Genomic DNA, 19220 nt, shown 5'->3' on the forward strand with positions numbered 1-19220 from the left:
AGTTAGGATATCGGGAAGGGGAGTGGATGTTGAGCCAGGATATAGTCTACATTCAAGTGATATTGAGCCTTGGTGCATCAGGATCCTTTTCAGCATAGCTATGGACATGTGCATCGTTAAACCCACTGCTAGTACTGTGTGGGCTCTGGATTTTAAGTTGTTAGTAATGAAATTCCTGCAGCCAGAGATCTCGTGATGCAGAAATGGTAGTGACTCAGTGGTCTCTAGATTGGTTGTGATGATGGCTCAGCTTCAAGGTATCAGAGACTGATTTGCATTTGTCCACAAACCTCTGACCTAAAAGGAGAGGGAAAATGTGTTTCCATTATTTGGAAAGCTGGGTCCCAACATGCCTTTGCTTAGGCAGTCATGAAAATCTTGTCTTTCGTCCTTTGTCCTGAGGGAATTAACCTGTAACACAAAAGGAACATGTTTGGGTGGGTGCATGCAGCAGCTAGCTTCCAGAAGTACCTGGTTTAGTTTAAGATTATAGCAGCAGAGTTAGAGGGAAAGGTGGGTATTGGTGGTGGTCAGTGTTTTATTCCTGCTGTCTCCTTTCTGCTGCTGATTGGCTCAATTAATTACTTAAAGCTAGGACATCGATTGGGAGGTGTACCTATGCCCAGGAAGACAGCTTGTTAGCTCTACCTGTTGCTTCAGTATCATTACTTTGGTGATAGAAGTATTGTTATCTAGAACTTGTTATCAAAACTCAGCTGGCAAAACCTGGAAACCAGTTGCTTATCATGTGCTCTAGTTCAACAGTCCCCAACCTTTTTGGCACCAGGGACTGGTGCTCCTATGAGAATCTAATGCCTGATAATCTGAAGTGGAGCTGAGGTGGTGATGCTAGTGCTGGGGAGCTGCTGTAAATACAGATTGATGAAGGTTCCCTCACTTGCCCGCCGCTCACCTCCTGTGCAACCTGGTTTCTAACAGGCCACGGACCACTACTGGGGCTGGGGACTCCTGCTCTAGTTGATGCACTGATACAGACTGGTTGTTGGCATAGAGTAGTAGCATGTGCCTCCTAAGTAATGAAGAATAAGTGCTATAGGTAAAGGCAGTATAAGGTTTTAGAACATATTTATACCTCTGAGATCACTGAAGGAGTCGTGGTATCCATCCAGCAAGTGAATGTCATGGTGAGCAAGTTACATTGTTAAGCACATTAGGACTACAAGTATGTAAGAAACAGCCACTGCCTCAAATCACATTCTAAAAGGGAATACTGGGTAGAAAGTGGTAGGTGTTCTAAGACATGCAAATAGTATCCCTCCATTGTAGGATGTGAGAGGGACATTTTGGCTCTGACATTTGAGCCACAACTTTAAGTATGACTAGGATTAGTTAATGAGGTGGCGGGTGTTTGGGGTGGGGATGGGATATGACCAGAGGGAGCCGCGAAACTAGTGAGGAATGTTGAGGGGATGGATAGTCATCTGCTTAGGATGCAATGTGTAGTTTTTCCATCCATTTTGATTATTAATGCTTGGTTTTAGTTGAGATTTGTACCCTTTTTTATTAGCTAACATCCAGCTCATGTTGGCACAGGTACCAGGGAATCAGGTGCTTAGCAGCTGATGTTGGTGAAATGACCTTGCGCAAGTGACTTGCCTTTCATTTCTCTCACCTGATGCATTGCTCTCATCTGATAGAGATTTGAAGATCCCTGCAAATAAATAAATGGTGCATATTACTAGTAGTACCAATAAATAACCAGTGGTAACTTTCATTTTACTAAATGCTTCTCCAGGGTGCTGCTGGGTAGATGCCCACTGCTAAAAAAAAAAAAAAAAAAAAAAAAAAGTAAGCATGTGTGTTCTCTGGGCTCACAGAATCATTCTTGGCGAAGAACTACAGACTACTGAGGAGAGGGAAAGCGAAAGCAAAAGCAAAGGCAAAATATAATAGCCTCATGCACAGAGAAGGAAAGTGGGTCCCAGGAGTGGTGCCTGATGGTAATAGCAGTACAGCTAAGGCTTCTTGATACTTGCAAGCACTGTCGTAAGTACTTTGCATGTATTGATTCATATGCTTCTCATAGCATCCCTGTGAGATAAGAATGTTCTCTATTTTGGAGGTGAGGAAACTGATAACAAAGAACGCTTTGCCCAGGGACACGGAGCTAGTAAGCGGGGGAGTAGGGGTGCCAACCCAGCAGTCTGTTTCTGGGTTCTCTGAACCCTTAACCACTTTGCTGGGTTGCCTTAACAGCATTTCCCCCCTGTGATGCTTGAGACCTGTGCTTTTGTAAATCTCTGATTAGCATTTTGTTAGGACTTGGCAACCCGGATTTGGTGAGAGCAATTACTGGGAAGTAGAAATTCCTGTTCCTATTCCAATCATAAAGAATCTGTGAGACTTTCACTCTTAATTGGTGGTGGTGGTGAAGGGCGGCATGGTAAATACAGTATAAAATTCAAGCTTTGCCTAGTCTTGGAGGACTCTGTTCTTTTTGGTGGTAGACTGCTTTGGTGATTCTGGCAGAATAAGAGAGACTCAATTGACAGTGCAGACTCTCCCCCCTCCCCCTGCCACCCACCCAGTGGTACAAGCTGCTTGTCACCATATCACAAACTCACCATCTCTGTCCTAGCATTATTGAGTTGTCATTGTTTTAGATGTTTTTGGTTTTGGTAGTGGTGCTTTTTCTTTTCATTTTTGCCTGGTGTTTTGCCAGTAAACAGAATTATTTGTAAAGGAACTTGGAGAACCTGGAATGAAGGTACTAGTACTGATGTAGAATTTTGGAGTTAAAGGAATGATGTTCACTCCCAGGAAGGACATAGGCTACATACACACAAGGTAACCCTGGAGCAATTTTCAGCAGTGACGACATTACCTAGGAACATGGAATTGGGCCAAAACCCATGTTTTAAATTCAGATTCTTGGAGTTTGCTGACTTTTCTTGACTTTAAACATTTTCAGCTGCTGGAGCATTTGTTAGTGCGTTTAGGCCGAGTTGCCTCATGTTAGATGATGTCCGTGTGTGAATAAAGTAGATAATCCCTATTTCTGGTTCCACCACTGCTGCCAAGCGTGAGCGAAGACTTCCAGCTGCTCTTTTCATTTTGTTTTCAGGCCGCTGTTTGAATTTCCCCATAGCAGATATAAAAATAATGTTTAAGAGGGGGCACCTTAATTGTCATACCCTAAAGCCACAAACTTGGTTTTGTTTGCCATCCATTGTGTTGTAAGTTTGGCATAGGGAGAAGCGAGTAATTTATATTTATTGTTTGTACTCTACCTCGTTCCAGAAATGATTTAATTTGGCCTTGGTTAATGTCTCCTGATGATCATTTGTGTGTGTGTGTGTGTGTGTGAGAGATGATAATTCTGCTGCCTGGAGAGTCTGGAATCACAAGACTCATCATAGGATTGCTATGTTGGTGAACTCTGTTGTTGGTGTTGTTCTCTTTGGCCTCTCTATCCAGAAAAATGTGAGTATCTTTCTTAGGGCTTGACATTGCTTGACTGAAAGGTGCCATGTCACTGCTGCATGTCCTTTTTCCCCTAAAAAAAATTTCTTTTGAGGGTGCTGGAGACAAACTCTCTTGTACGAGTGTGCGTTTTGCAAACTGTCATTTTGATTGCTTTTGAGAATAAAGCTTATGTTATTGATTTATATAGTTCAAGTGATCTCTATTACCTTTTCTTTGAAATGCGATATACTTAAAACGTAGAAGGAGCTATGACAAGCATGTAGCCAGAATGAATTATAATAGTTTACCTTCACCTTATAGTACCCCTCAAGTGTAAGAGTGTGACCCAAAGAGGGAGAATACAGTACCAGATTATGAACTGCCATCTTTTGAGGTTGATTCTGTGGAGCTAATAGCCAGTATGTGGATATTATATGGGTAAGCCATGTATCACAAACCAAGCATTTCTGAAAACACCTAAACTCCTTATCGTTTACATTTACATATAGGGACCACAGCACCCAGCGAGGGGGTGCTTCATCTCTTTATAATAGAAACAGGACAGTAAGGAAAATCTGAATGTCTTAATATTAGAACTTAAAACCAGATCCTCACTTAGCTGGAGCATGTGGCTGAAGATTGGGCAGTCAAAACTTGCTGTTTGGTCCTGCCTTTGAGTCGGGAAGGTGCGTCTATAGTGTGAAGTGTTGAAAAGCACCTTTGTGAATCTCAACTGCTGACTATCGACCTTTAGGTTTAGGTATCATGTAAGTCTTATGGAATTGATGAGACTATAGGAACCGGATCTAGCCAACGCATTAAGACTAAAAATATTGTTCATCAGGTCTTGCAGGAAAGTACAAAGTGACAGATCCTAAAAACTGTGAAAGCAAATAACCTACAGCAGTTAACGGTATTTACTTTGGAAGCAGGTTATAAACCCAAATCTCTCTGCTGAACTCTGATGTTTTTTTTTCTTTCCCGGGGTATAAGCTGCTGATGAGACCTGCTTTCTGCTGTGGCTCGGACAAACCCACATGACCTTCCTTGTGTAAATAATTAACAGGGGAATATATTTACATTGAAGTCATGTATGAAAGCGGTTTCCAGGATGGTTCTGACAGCCTCTGGCCCCTGTGCGGAAGGAAGCTAATACAGAAAAAAATCCAAGCTTCCAAATGGTCAGATGGAACCCCAGAATATCCTCTTCATGACAGTGATGGCTACAGGGCTATTTTTCTGTGAAGTAAAACCCTCTATGAAGGTGAAGGTTAGGCTGGGGTAAGGAGTAGATTTTCTTTTTTTCAGATATGCTGGGTAGTAGGGGTTAAAGGCAGAGCTGTATAGGCACACCTTGGAGATAGTGCGTGTTGGGTTGCAGACCACCGCAGTAAAGCAAGTGTCATAATAAAGTGAGTCATGCTCCTTTTGCTGACGGAGGGTCTTATCTTCAATTTGTAAAATGCACAACGTCAATGAGGCCCAATAAAGTGAAGTACGATAAAATGAGAGGTATGCCTGTATGCGGACTAAAAACATCGGAAACTTTTGGGAAACCAGCAACATTCAGATGCTTTGGGCCCACTTTTGTGGAGCATTTTTTGTTTTTAATACCTGCACTGGCTCTTTGCAGCCGATTTCTTGACCGCATCACATAAAGGGCAGATTCACCCACGTGATTGGGAAAGCAGTTTGAAGCACAGGCCTTGTGGATTGGGAAGATCAATAGTGTTGCCATCATCTGCTTTCTTGTGTGTGTGTGTGGGAGAGGGTGGGGAGATTGTAACCGTAGTATTGTCAGATCGTCACTCTTCTAACAAAGAAAAAACTTCCTTCCCTCATAGCTTCTTGCCAGTAAATAGTTAATTCCAAAAGGAGTTGGATTTCTATAATGTACTTCCAAAAAGTACCAGCCCTAGAGGTAGCCAAGATGAGATGAACACATAACAAATTTAATGATAAAAAACTAATGTAGGATGGAGAGCAAAGAAGTTATCATAGTCATTAAGTGTCTTCATGATTAAAACCTTTCCTATTCTTGGTATTGGAGAGGAAGGGATGCTCTGAATTGAGAATTCTCAATAAAGGCTTCAGTGAGACACCAGATGGTGACTGTCCTGCATCCTTTGGTGTTGACAGAATTTGGTCTTGCTTTCCAGGGAATCACAGCTGGCACAGAGCTGCCACAGCTTCTGGGCTCTCAAGGTTACTCCTTCTTGGCTGGCGAGACAACCCTGGGGAAGCCTAACAGTCACGTTTTGGTTTCTTTTCCTCTTTTTAAAACCCTTTATTCTTCATGGGCCCATTTTGAGGCACTTCCGGGATTTTCCTGGGGGTATATCCCCCCACAATTAACAAAAAAGTCTAAGGCCTGAGCTCATGACAAGAGCAAAACCCCCTTTCCCTTGTTAATACTGTGCTTCCTCCTTACTGACTAATTAGCCAGCTGCTGTAGGTCTCATTAAACTTCATTAATCCTGAGCATCTGCCTATAGGAACTGCAGCAAGATAAAAAGAGGAAACTGAACTAAACATTTTTGTTGCTGCTACTAATTACCCCAGGCTATACTTTTGATTAATTAATTGCTCTGCTTCCTTCCAAATCTGAATGAGAGGACCTTACCCTCTGCCACATAGCGGGCATTTCACTCTCCCTCGACTGCAGATGGTGCTGCTTTGTGGTTTGGTGCATGAGATACCTGTATCAGGTCAAGAATAGAATCGCTCTGGAAAACCAGGTAAAGGAAAAACATACCTGGAAGTCTGGTTGTGTTTAACCTCAGCTTGTTCAAAAACTTCAGTAGCTATTGCTGCCTTTTTTTTTTTTTTTTTGCATGCAATCTTAAATTATCCCATCTGTTTCTCAACTTACATGATAGCAAAATAGTTACAAAGCTAGTTTTCTTAACTCGGCAGGTTCCAAAGGAGGAATTTTTTTTTTTTTTTCCAAAGGAGGAATTTTAATGGGAGTGGGGGTGGGATAGAATGGATGTCTCCAGGCTGTGGTTAAAGGTGACCTTTGAAAGGAAAGGGAATGTGTTGATCTTTGAATGTGGCAGTTTGGTGGTAACTGAAAGCAAGGACTCCTTGATGGTGCAGGGTGAATTACACCCCTCCCAGGTGTCAGGCAAGGGATGGGACCATACTTCTCTGATGGGACTTGGAGAGATTCATGAAGTTGGAAGAATAATCGAAAATATAGAGGATTCTTTCTGATGAGGACCTATATGGAAATAAAACTCCTGGTGTTAGAATTGTCAGGAATTAAGGTTACCCTAAGAGATTCGTCCTGTGTGCTCCCTTTAGGTGGGGAAAATTTGTATTCAGCATTCAGGCTTTTGAACCTGCTTTCATCTCAGTTGCAGCATAGTTAGTACGGAATTCTGTTTAGAGCAGTTGGGGCTATGGAGGTGCACTTTGGTTTAAACTCCTGGGACTCTACTTGATTTGTGACTCTGGGCAAGTCACAGAACCTCTCTGAGCCTTAGTTCTTATGAAAAATATACATTTGATGATAAGAGTACCTACTTCACGCAGTGGTTTCGAGAATTAAATGAGTTTGGTGAAGTGCTTGGAAGAGTGCCTACCCCTTACAGTAAGCAGTAAACCTAAGTATCGGGATGGATGTGGGAGATGACGATTAAATTCCCTAATCGTTTAGGCCCGTGTCCATGGAGTTTCTCACTTTTGTGGCTGAAGCATGAGTAGATCAACGATAGATCAACGAATGCCGTTGGCCTCTGATCTTATCCCTGCTGCAGTGCAGATCGGTGATGTCATCTGGACTCAGATCTCAGCTCTGAAGCTTTGACCCCTTGACTCACCTCTGATCTCTTGTCACCCTGCGATATAATTACCTGTGGATGAGGCTGGAGCGTCATTAAATTGGAAATCCCTCCAGCATCTAGTCTGACTTCCGATTGCTTAGTCAAACAATTTACAAACACTGGAATTTGTTTTTCCTGTTGATGAAATCTGAGGTGGGACCCAAGAAAATAAAGGGTATAAAACTGGAGCGCTTCTGACCAAAGTGCCAGCAAGAAGATACGTGGAGCCTGACCTCCAGGTTTCTGACTTGTTTCTTTGGCATCCCTTGCTGGGAAGCTGGTTTGAAAACCTCCTGTACCATCCTGTAGACCTCAGTGTTCCTTCAGTGAATGGCACTTATTTTTCTATTAATATCCTCAGTGTCCCATCTATTAAAAAGAAGTACTAATATTTGATTACTGTATTTTGTTTATAAATGTTGTATTAAGTTAAATAGTATAAAATTAAATAGCTATTTAGTATTCCCCAGAAGAAAAACTGGGGAATTTTACTTAAGAGTACTCATTGAAGATAGCGTTTCACATACGAACTTATGTGGTGCCCTGGGAGAATTCTTTCTCTTCCAGTTGAGTGCTCAGTTGGTAAACTTCAGTTCTCTCACCAAGTAAAAATGAATTGTGTCAGTTTTCTCTTCAAATGGAAATGCCCTGTAAATATTTCAAAAATGGTACATGTTTATTTTTTTAAAATAATCCAAAAACAGTGCAGAAATACAGAAGCAGACATATCTTCTGTCTTTAGTTTCTCACTTGAGATGATTACAGTTAATAGTTTGGAAAATGTCTTTTCACACCTTTTTATGTAGTTACTTATATTTAAACACACACACACACACCCACACACACTCCCCATTCTGTCAGTGACTGTTCATTCATGGCCACCTTCCTAAGCCTGTGTACTGCAGATTTCCCTTATTTTTAATGCACACACTTCTTTTATATGGATGCATTATATTTTATTAGCCTGTTTGTATATATTTAGTTGTTTCTGTTGTTTTCTGTTTTGCTGTTACTATCCTTTTTTTTTTTACTGTTATTTAAAAAATCTGCAGTCTATCCTGCATGTCTTTGCATGCTTGCCACAGGTATTCCTAGAAAGTAAATGTCTACAGGTGTGATTGGTAGTGGAGGAAATGCATATTTAAAATGTTGATATTGCCCACTTACCCTCCCAGCAACCACATATGAGTGTGCCCATTTCTCCATGTCTTCAGTAAGGATTTGTTTTTTGAGTCCAAGAAATAGTTTATTTGCACTTTCTTTCATTAGCCCTGAAAGAGGAACTTTGGTCACCTCAGCAGAACCTCCAGGAGCCTCCAGTCCTTCCCACTCATTTCCAAGATTATCATCTTTATAGAGGCTTAGGAGGAGAAACAACCAAGGTTTACATGAAGCAGTAAAATCCCCTGCAGAACAAATCAGCTATATCGGTAGGCTTCCCAGGTCGCATCTAGGCAACTACCAGTAATACTCCTCCTGTGCCAGGGTTAGTTTACTCTCTCTGTGCTCCCCCATAAACTACAAACAGCCAGGTTTCCATACCTGTTGTAAGCACCTTACTTTGTAGAGTGGGAGATGAAACCTAGCTTGTTAGAGATAGGAGGGAAATGGGGTAGGGGCCTGCGTGAGGGTGCACACTCTGTTATAAAGATCTGCCTTCTATTTCGTGGGAAGAGATTTGCATGTAAGTTAGGCAACACTAGTTTGTTTCCAAAACAAAAAGAACAGAAAATCTGATCTTCTTTATGTCCCACTTTTGTTGCCTTTTTTTTTTCACTTGAAAAAAATTAAAGTAGATGACTAGTTAGTTGTAAGTTAAGAGGATTCATTATGACCTCGGTGACACCTTGTGCATTATCTTCTATGAAGCTGCACTTAAAGCTATGGTTAGTGTTTTTATTAATAAAAAATAAGTTTTGATTAAAAAAAAAAAAACTAGTATAAACTGTTAACGGTCCTGCCCACATTTGATCAGTGTGAATGATCCTTTGGTGGCACCACACCTGTCTACTGGGTTATCATAGGGGTTGAATCTGAGTTTATTTCCTCTTTCAGTTTTTCTGCCCTCTCTTATTAAAACAAGGCAATGTGTACAGTGTGCTGCCCGCCAAAACTCTGCACTATTTGGCTAAGAAATCTTGTGTAACCATTTATTGTATGGGTGAGGTTGAGGAAAGCCACAACGGAAGTTAGCAGAATTGTTTTTCAATATTTGACCTTGTGAGTGGTAACTTTCTCTTTTTCAGTTAAAGATGGCTTAAAATAGCTAAATGGTAGTTGAATATGGGTATCATTTATCTAGTGCTCTGAATTCTCAAGGAATTGAAAATTGCTCGCTAATTTTTTAAGGAGAAAACTCTTAATGCTTTTAGGTGCCCTTTACAGTGCCTTCATACTTACTTATTCAGTACATGATTGCTCATTTGTTGATTGCCCTGAGATGAAAAAATAAAAAAATAAAAAATAAAAAATGTTAGGCCTGTATGGCTGAATGCGGGGTGCTTGTGTGTATAACATTAGCTGTTGCAGGCAGTGAAACGGTTGGCTAAGTTAAATACATAACTGAGGATTGGGTCAGAGCTTATCATCTAGTATTACTTTCCACTTAATGAGAAGTGGAATTTTGGTTTGATGAACTGGGATATCATTTAGAAAATAATGCTGAGCTGTAAAATTCCTTAGTTCCGTTCAGAGAGCTTTTCATCTTTATAATACTATGCATTTTGTTTTTGAATTTTGTCACAACCATTATTTCTGAAATCCAAGTACAGTTTGGACACCTTCCTCCCAAACACACATGAAGGCTTAAGTTTACATATACAACTGTAGTTTTGGAGTTTTGCTGTTGAAGTTGAGATGGTCTTATTTAATTTATCAATCTGTCATTTCAACCATGATAGTTTTTATAGTGAGTCATGGTCATTGGCCAGAAGGGTTTTAGACGACTGATTGGTAATTTTTTTTTTTTTTAGGACAGAAGCCAGATAAATTCTTTTGTTTCATTTGTTTTTAAGTATAACTTCTCATTAAGTAGAACTTTGTCATAATTCTGTAGTTCCAAGTGATAGCTTATCATCACTATGGGTATCCTTGTTCCAAAATGCTGTCCTTTGTGGTTTAAATTTACATGTGTCACTCTATTTGGAGGACTTCCACGATGCCTTATCCTACAGGGGAATTCATTCAGGAAGTGATGATTTTAGTAAATGCTGTACTATCCATGAAAAGCAGGCAGCTTTATGGTGACAGTCAGGTCTTCATTCCTCCTTGTCTGTGTGTGTCTGTGGGTTAAAAAAGAGTCCCTCGGATCTTAGCTTTTTCGGCTCAATAACTACAGCTAATTTGGACGTCCCCATTTCATGGGAGAGCTGTCAGAAACTGCTCCGAGTGCCTGAATTGGTGCAGTTGTCTTGTGACAGCAGAGCCTCTCTGAAAACATTGAGAAGTATCCTTCTGTATCTTGAATGGCCTGACAACAATGTGACTCCAGTGTGTGAAAGAGAGTTCTGTTTTTTTCCTCCCTGCAGTGTTGACCCTAAGAATTCAAGAAAACTAGAGAAGATAGAAATATCACTAGTAAGGGCTAGGGTGCACACAATTTGATTTTTAATGTGCTAGTTTAGACCAGCTACATGGTCCACAGAACAGTACCGTTGTTTGTTTTTGTGCATTACATGACAAAACAAACGTCGTAAATTTAAATTCTCTTTTACCACCTCTACTTCATCCCAAGGCTCCTCCTATAACTAAAACCTACCTATATCCCTTTAAAACGAAGCACAGGATTTTGTCTTTACTCGTGAATTTGTCTGCCACATGATATACTTAGAATATAATATTTACTGCTTTCTTAGTTGTCGCTTAGGAAAAATAATACACAGACACAATCCCAATATATTGCAGTTAAATTACCTTTATAAAGTCTTATCTCCAGTGTGTCTGTTATGGTTGTCCCCCTTTAAAAGATGCTGCCCTAGTTAGTCTGTATTAATTCTCCCATTTACATTTGATAATTAAGGATATGGTATCTGTTTAGTTCCAACCCTTTTTTTCCCTTATTTTTGGGGGGATATTACAGGTTACCCTCAGTCCGCCTTGGACTTAATATTTTTTAGGCTGCTTCTGGAGGGATTTGGGGGAGGATAAAGTGTCCTTCACAATAAGAACGGGAGGACCTAACGCTTACAAGGAGAGTACAAGGAGAGGCGGTGAGAAATTGGGAGATGTGGCCTCAAGCCACCAAGATCTTCCTCATTCTTTGAACATGAAGGTGTGGCCTTGAGTTCCAGGAATGCCTTGTCCTTCCCAACAGCTCCGGTAGTGCACTTTTAATACTGTCCTGTCAGGTAACCAGATGAATGCCCTTCACTGGGGAAAGAGAGGAGAGGGCTCTGAGTGACCTGACATGTGGGCAGTCCTAGTAATATAACTAAACCAAACAAACAAACGTGTGGCTACTGTACATCTACCTGGCTGCATGTTTAATAATGAAATTTAAAAGGCCCCCCAGTATGGTGCCTTATTCATAGCAAGCACTCAGTGCATATTTGCTAAGCTGATTTTGATTTGAAAACAGAACCTAACAAATGGGATATGGGACCAATGACATAATAAAAATGTTTAAAACCAGGAATTGTTGACACTTTTTTTTTTTTTTTTTTTTTAAGGCTAGCGAGTAACTATATGAGGCTTCGTGGCCACATAGGGTATCTCTCATAGCTCTTCATCTTCCTCTGATGCTGCCCTCTCCTGCCCCTCCCCCAATAAAAAACTATTCTAGCTCTCAGGCTGTATGAAAACAGGCTACAGGTTGGAGATTGCCGATGTCTATTTTAAACTGATCTTTTCAGTTACGAAGGAACCAGCCTGAGATGGATGGCCATGATTTTTTTTCCAGTCGTTTTGGGGAGGTAACATCTTGTTTTCCTTGGGCAATGTGGGATGTTAGTGTGAGTGGGTGGGAGCTTTGGGTTTCTTCAGAGTTCAGGTGTGAATTCTAATCTTGGATGTGCCTTTGCTTAGTCACATGCCCTTAAGTGGATCACCGAACCCTTTGCCTCTTCTAGTTAGAACTAATGGCTTGTAATAAACAAGGGTCAATTTAGCGAAGATCCTAACACAGCATCTACAGTGCATAGGAAGAGAGTAGGATGTGCTTCATCCTCTGTTTTACCGATTCTCCCCGGCAGCCATTTCAGGCCGTTTCCTGCTGGCCTGGTCCCTTAGGGATGGAGAGTGGCAGATTAGCAGACTCATGACATGGCTTCCTGTGTATATATGAAGGCAGTTTTGAAGTGTGCCCCCCCTTTTCAGGCAAATTTCATGAACGATTTCTTCATAAGGCTTGTATTTTTTGAAGGCACTTTTCCCTCTTGGATTTGGCGTTTTATGCTACTGTTAATTCACCCTAGTTCTCGCTTTAGCTCTCATCTTGGAAGAGTTAATGGTGTTACTCTGCCTGTTTGCTTTGAGTTCATCCCCACCATAACCTCAGCCTCCTCCACAGTATTGGCTTTTTGTAGATGAGGACTTTAAGGGGCTCACCTTGAAATGTTAACCACAACAGGCACGTGGGACCCTTGGAAATTGGCTTAGTGTCTCAGTTTATTGTTGTCATCTCAGAGGTTCCCCCTGCAGAGCTTTGGTTTCCATGTTGGCAGAATAGGCACCGTGTTGCTCAGAAGGCCTTCCGTAAGCTGCAAGCAGGGCCCGCTCTGCTAATGTGAAGCATAGATGCAAGGTTATATACAGTTCACACTTCTGTGGTCTTCGTATCAGACTGTGAAGTATCAGCAGAGAATTGCATATTTGCTGCTCCGCGTGCATTTAGAACAGAGGTTTACATGCGTTTTGTCCATGAAATTGGTTAAACTCTTAGGAAAAACATTTTAACTCAAGTTCTATTTATATACAAATCAGCAAATATAAATTAAAAGCCTCCAGACTAATCCGTCACAGGGAGGCTTTCAGTCAAAAGATTAGTTTCCTTCCTTTCAGCTGCCTGAAGATAACAGTTTGATTCTCCGTTATCAATACTGCCAGTTGCCTGTTTCCGGTTTCCTGCTCTGTGTATTTTGCATGTTGCTCATGGGAAATGATTTATTTATTTTTTCAAGCTATGGCACATATGTGGGGACTCCACCCTACTATATTCTTTTGTTTTTATTTTTTTAATTTTTTTTTTTTTAGCAACTCAGTAACTGAGCTTTAATGGATACATCGTTAAAATTAGTATAAATTAAGTCTTGTGACCATGTGCCTGTTTGGGTCATGTAAAGATAATGTTATAATTACAACTTCATGTGTTTTGCAGCTTCACTCTTACTGTACAGGTTTGTGGTGGCAATTACCCAGAAACAAACAAAACCAAAACAAACAATTTTGTCATACTTGTAGGTTCCCTTTGGGCCTTTTTAAATGTGAAAGAACCACAGAATTACAATTTTATCATTTATCAGACATCGAGGAACAGTTGCAAGAAACAATTCAGTTGTGATTTTCAGTGCTATATATTGATAACATTTAACTATTTAGGGCCTATGTGATGTGGAATTTCTTTCCTCCTCAAAATTTCAGTATAACAACCAACAGCAGCAAGTTTTATTGAGAGTATATTTGTTGCACACTGAAGCTTTGCTGATTGATTCAACGAGTGTTGATTGTGCACCCACTCTGCCAGGCATATGCTCAGGCTCTGACAGATACACAGTTGGGTCCTTGCCCTAGAGGCAGGCACAAGCTAGTTGCTGAGAATAGGACACAGGATACATAATAAAAAGATAAGTCCACAGCCATGCCACTCTGAACATGCCTGATCCCATCTGATCTTGGGAGCTAAGCAGGGCCGGGGCTGGTTAATACTCGGATGGGAGACCACCTAGGAAGACCGGGTGCTATAGGCATTAAAAAGAGAGAGAGAGAGACCACATCCCATCAAATGAAGAAGACTTATAAGAAAAGCTAATCTTGGCCTGGGTTTTAAAGGAAGGGTAAGAAAAGAGAAAGTCCCTTCCAAGTAAGGAGAATGGTTAAGCAAAGGTGAAGAATAAAAAAGAATGTGTAAGGTGAGAGAAATTATGAATAAGACCTCTTGGGTTGGAACACAAAGGTAGTGTGCTAGGGAATATCCCAGAGGAAGCAGGTTTCTAAGGGAAGGCTGCTCGGGACCCTCGAAGGCAAGGCCCGGAGATCTGGACTGTCTTATGGACGGGAGGCCACTGAAGGTTTTGGTACCGTGGTATGACTTTGGAAAATGGGGAAGTTGAGTATAGTAGTGATGCTTAAGATGGGTAGAAATGGGAAAGGCACAGGCAAGAGGGACTTCAGTAATTGTTCAAGGGTAGGGCCTGAAACCATCCTCATTATAGTGAATTTTTTCTTTCAAACCCCCAAAAATATACTGTTGAAATCATTCTCTCGGCAACTGATCTTGTACTACTCTGTGATATCTTTTATTATTTTTTTAACTTTCCAGTTTGTTTCCCCAGCTAGGACTTCTAGTTCATTTAGGGCAAGAGACCTTGTCTTAGACATAGTTCTGTATACAGTATGCATTTAATAAATATTGGAGCTTATGAATACTCTCAGATTAGTCCTTACTCAGCCAAACAGTATTGTTGATTTAAGTAGCCAATCATGGGATGTCTTCATGGGATGATTACTTCATTGTCTCCTTTTCTTCTCAGCTTACATCCTTGTACTTTCTTTCTCCTGTGAACCCAAGTCTTTACCTAATTTAGCTATGTCTCTATACAAAGAAAAATTGCACACGATCGCCAGCTCTTACTTAAGGTAGGCTTTTATCTTAGCACGACTGAAGAAGATTCTGATAGAACATATTCTTGGGTTATACCAGCATGTTCAGACTATTCGAAAAGTAGAAGATTTGCTCTCATAAGTGAGATATAAATTCAGTCTTTAAGGGAATAATGAATGTTTCTGTATTTCCCTTATTTTCCATTAAGAGATGTCTCATATCTTCAGACCTTTCTTTGTCCCTGTCTTCCACCCCTTTTCACAGCCAGAACTGTGGCATATGGTGAATATGATTGCGTTTATTTAGCACTCTGTGCAGAGGGCGTTGCAGAAAGATGCTGTACAATTATTTCCATAACACAGTGCCGTCCGCTATTTCTTTATCCTGTAGCTTAACTCATGCTGCAGACAGTGTTCACTTTTCCAGTTACAGCAAATTCTCCAGAGTGAATAAATATATAAAGTCATCTGTATTGATAATCGTTATTCCCTAAAAAGAGAGGAAGTCGATTATGTACTTCTATAAGAGGATGATGATGGGGAGAGGCTATTCACTGTCCTTTGGTTGAAATTAAGTAACTATGTTTTTCTGTTCTAAATATCTCATCCTCTTTCTCTAAGACGTCCGCTGAAAATTTCATGTAATTTATCAGAAACAAAAGACAGTGAATATCGACGCTTGGAAGACAAGATGTAGCCATGCATCCTAATCCGTCTTAACCTCACTGCGCTTTTTGGGCTTTGGTGATGAGAACGCTTTTGTTCACCTCCCTGACAGCGTTGCCATGCGGATCTCGTGAGCTTTGAGGAAGTATAAATTGCTGTTCAGGCGCATGTGATGGTGGTATTGCAGGCATGCCATCTTATAAAAGTCTGTTTTCAGGGAAGAACACCATAATAGAATTTCACTTATAATTCACTCCATCCAAGGATCAGAAGCTGATGTAGATGTAGGTTGGGTTTTCTCTGTAGTTCTCCTTTTCTAGGTGGTTGACTAATTCATCTCTGAGCCTTTAGAGCTAAAAGACTTAGGTAGCTGAATATTCACACTTAGAACCACTTCTGGTTCATAGGTTCTCGGTTCCAGGGATATTTTGGTAGAATTCGTGTTTGTGGGAAAGTTGTTTGGAGAGAGTGTTAGGGGTCCTTCCTGACTCCCACGCATTGACACGTAGACTGCGTCACCGAGCTCCCTCCCTTGGAGAGCTACTCGTTCTTTTTGCCCTTTCTTCCCTAGGTTTCCCACTTTCCTACCTCTGGACTGCTGCTAGTGCTGCAGCTGCCTCAAGTCCTGACTTGAATCGGCAGGTATAGCTGATACCCAGTCTGCTAAGTAGTGTCCTCAGGTAGCATCTTTGCTTCCACTCTGCCCAGCACACTGTGACAGTCATTGCAAAGGGGGGTCAATGAGCAGTGCTTACACTTGAAGGCCTGCCTGTATGTGGAGGAGTGAGGAGACTATTTTCTGTAGCTTCAAAGGTGGAGCAAGCCTCTGCGGCCACAGTCTTTATGGGGACGCCATCCCAGTAATTGGAGTTACCCGGTGTTGGTACAGACCCTTTGACAAAATAAGGACTTGGGTTAGGATGGTGAGATAATCGATGAAACATGATTTTAAAGAAAATTGTTGTGCTAAAGGCATTAATTGCCTGGTGATTGGGAAGCAGGCTTTGGAGCTGTCTGCCTGGAGAGTGAGTGGTTCCTGCCTCACGGAGAAGTTAGGTGGAGATCCGCGCCTGGACATAGTGAGTGCTCAGCAAATGCTATTACTGTTGTATTTAAAAAGAGAACGAACAAGCCATTTTCTTACTCTGCCACTCAACAGCTTCCTGCCACACATTGTAGCTTCCCCCCTCCCTGGTATTTTTAAGGAGCCGGCCCAGGTGGGATTTTTTTTTTTCCGCTTTTGAAAGAAGGTTGATCCAGATGACTCTAAAGATTTGTTCTTCCCTGAGGTTATGCGATTCCATGATCCTTGAGAAATTTTTCAAGTGGTTTGCACTGATGAGAGTGGTACCTTGCTGGGGAAAAGGAGAAGGAACTAATTTAATGAGCACTTATAACAAGCCAGGCACTTTTATGTGCATTTTACCTCCTCCCATTTCACTCTAGAGCAACCTTTAGGTGAGTCCATCTGAATAAATACAGTTGTGTGGGGGGGCGTGAGGGGCAGACACAGGTGGGAGATACAGGGAGCAGGCCTAAGAGGTGCCTGAGTTTTGGAGCCACCACCTACCGAGTTTTGGGCAGGACTGGGTAGGAACCTGCCACCAGCGTCTGGCTCGGTTGTGTCAGCTTGGGAAGAGATGCTGGCAGAATTTGGCTTCATTAACAGCAGTACAAAACCCTGACAAGGAAAAAAGGAGAATGGAAATGGTGTGGGGGGCAGAAATGTCCATAATCACACCAACCCAGATGGAGCCCACCCCTGTGGTTCTGCCTGCTGCTGCTTTCTTGAGCCCTTTGTGGAATGGATGGGCCTGAGGGCAGGGAATTTCTGCTGCTACCGGCCAACATGCAAACTATTTGGATCAAAAAGACTGACATGGTAAAGAGAATAATGAATGAATAGCATCCCTACTCAGCTGTCCCTCTCAGCAGAATGCTGGCCTAGACACTGTGAATGTCACTTCCTATTGGTGTAAGCCCAGAATGTCTCCACCCAAAGCGCACTGCTGACATCTGGGGCTGGAAAGTCCTTTGTGATGGAGGCTGTCCTATGCACTGTACGGGGTTCGGCAGTATCCCCAGCTTCTACTTATCTTATGCCTGGTAACACCTACCCCTGAGTGGTGATAATCAAAAACGACTCCAGACATTGCCAGATATCCCCTGGGGAGAAAAATCGCTCCCAGTTGGGGACTACTGATCTAAATAACAAAATCAATAAAGGAGCTTATTAGAGCTCCCTTTCACATCACCAGCTTTGCTCATACTTGCAGAGCTAGAAATGGTTTCTCTTCTCTTGGCTACTCCTTCACTTCCTCACACAGCTCAGGCACAGTGACAGCAGCTTGAGCTTGGAAATACTCCTCTGGACCATCTTCCACTGTTGGTGCCAAGGGCCTCCTGCTCCTCAGGCAGACGTCTGGCCTGATCTGCCCTGGCCTTGCTGGGTTGGGATTGCAGGGTGATGTCATTGTGCCTTCCCAGGAAGGGTGGAACAAAGGACAGGGTCCCCAAGGACATGCAGCTTCATCCTCATCCCAGCCGCTGGGTGGATTTTTTTTCCCTTCCTTTCCCTCCTTCTGGCCTAAGAAGTGTTTGTTGTCCACCAAGTGATCCATTGTAAGAAGACACGCTAAGCTGGCCGAGCTCTGTGTCTCCGGCCGAGCCTGTTTCCTGCCCTTCATGTGTCATAGGGTGTTGGTTCTGGTCCAGTCCCTGGATGGAATCTTCCACGCCTTTCCTAGTGTGGTGGTATGAGACTGAGGAACTTGGACCCTGTGTGATTTTTCTAGTATGTTTATGCTACCTGGAACCTGCTCCTGAAGTGTGAGGAGACTAGAGAAGGGAGGGGAACGAGAGGGAGGGCAAGAAGGCACAAGCCTTTTGTTTAATTCTTTAACATATTTTCCTCCCCTTTCTTCCTTCCAATGGCATTTCTGAGGACTGCAGCAGCTCTGGGGAGCCCTCTCTGCACAGATCCTCACTCAGGCTGTTTTATTTCCACTCAGTTCTCTCTGCTGCATTCCTGACCTCTGTACGTGTCTCCTTACGGGGAGGGCTGTAACTCTTTAGGACAGGTGCTGTAGGGGGTGCATTGGCTGTCATTTGAAGCAAATCCTTGGAATCTCCTGGTAAAGAAACCTGTTAATTCACAACCTGAAAGAAGCCTGGAGTGGTTCTGTAATGCGAGATTCACCCAAAGGAGTGACAGTTGGCTGAGGAACGCATTGTGTGTTTGTTTATTTAGAAATAGCTTAATCCAAGCAGGTTTTCATTTTGATCTTGTTCCCTTGATAGGCTGGGTGTGGTGTAGTGACTTTGAGCCCCAAACCCTTTAATTAAAAAGCCTAAGATACCCATCAAGGGCTTTATGAAAGAGATTTCCAACTCCAGTATAGCACATAAAAGATAATTATAAAAATAAAATTACTTGACCCTAAATACATCTGAACTGTACTTAGGAGAAGCTTAATTTGTCTTTGTATTCTGCTCTTAGGGGGAAAAAACCAGCAACAACAACAAAAAACCAGCTCCCTGTGTCAC

General features: G+C 41.9%; 1 protein-coding gene and 1 pseudogene across 4 annotated transcripts in view; both read left to right on the forward strand.

Moving 5' to 3' along the window:
• Positions 1-19220, forward strand: part of SPTBN1 (spectrin beta, non-erythrocytic 1) — a 180130-nt gene that overhangs the window by 92029 nt on the left and 68881 nt on the right. The window lies entirely within an intron of this gene.
• Positions 14037-14155, forward strand: LOC118606308 (annotated as a pseudogene).

Source organism: Rousettus aegyptiacus, unplaced genomic scaffold, assembly GCF_014176215.1.
Source record: "Rousettus aegyptiacus isolate mRouAeg1 unplaced genomic scaffold, mRouAeg1.p scaffold_m13_p_7, whole genome shotgun sequence".
Lineage (NCBI taxonomy): Eukaryota > Metazoa > Chordata > Mammalia > Chiroptera > Pteropodidae > Rousettus > Rousettus aegyptiacus.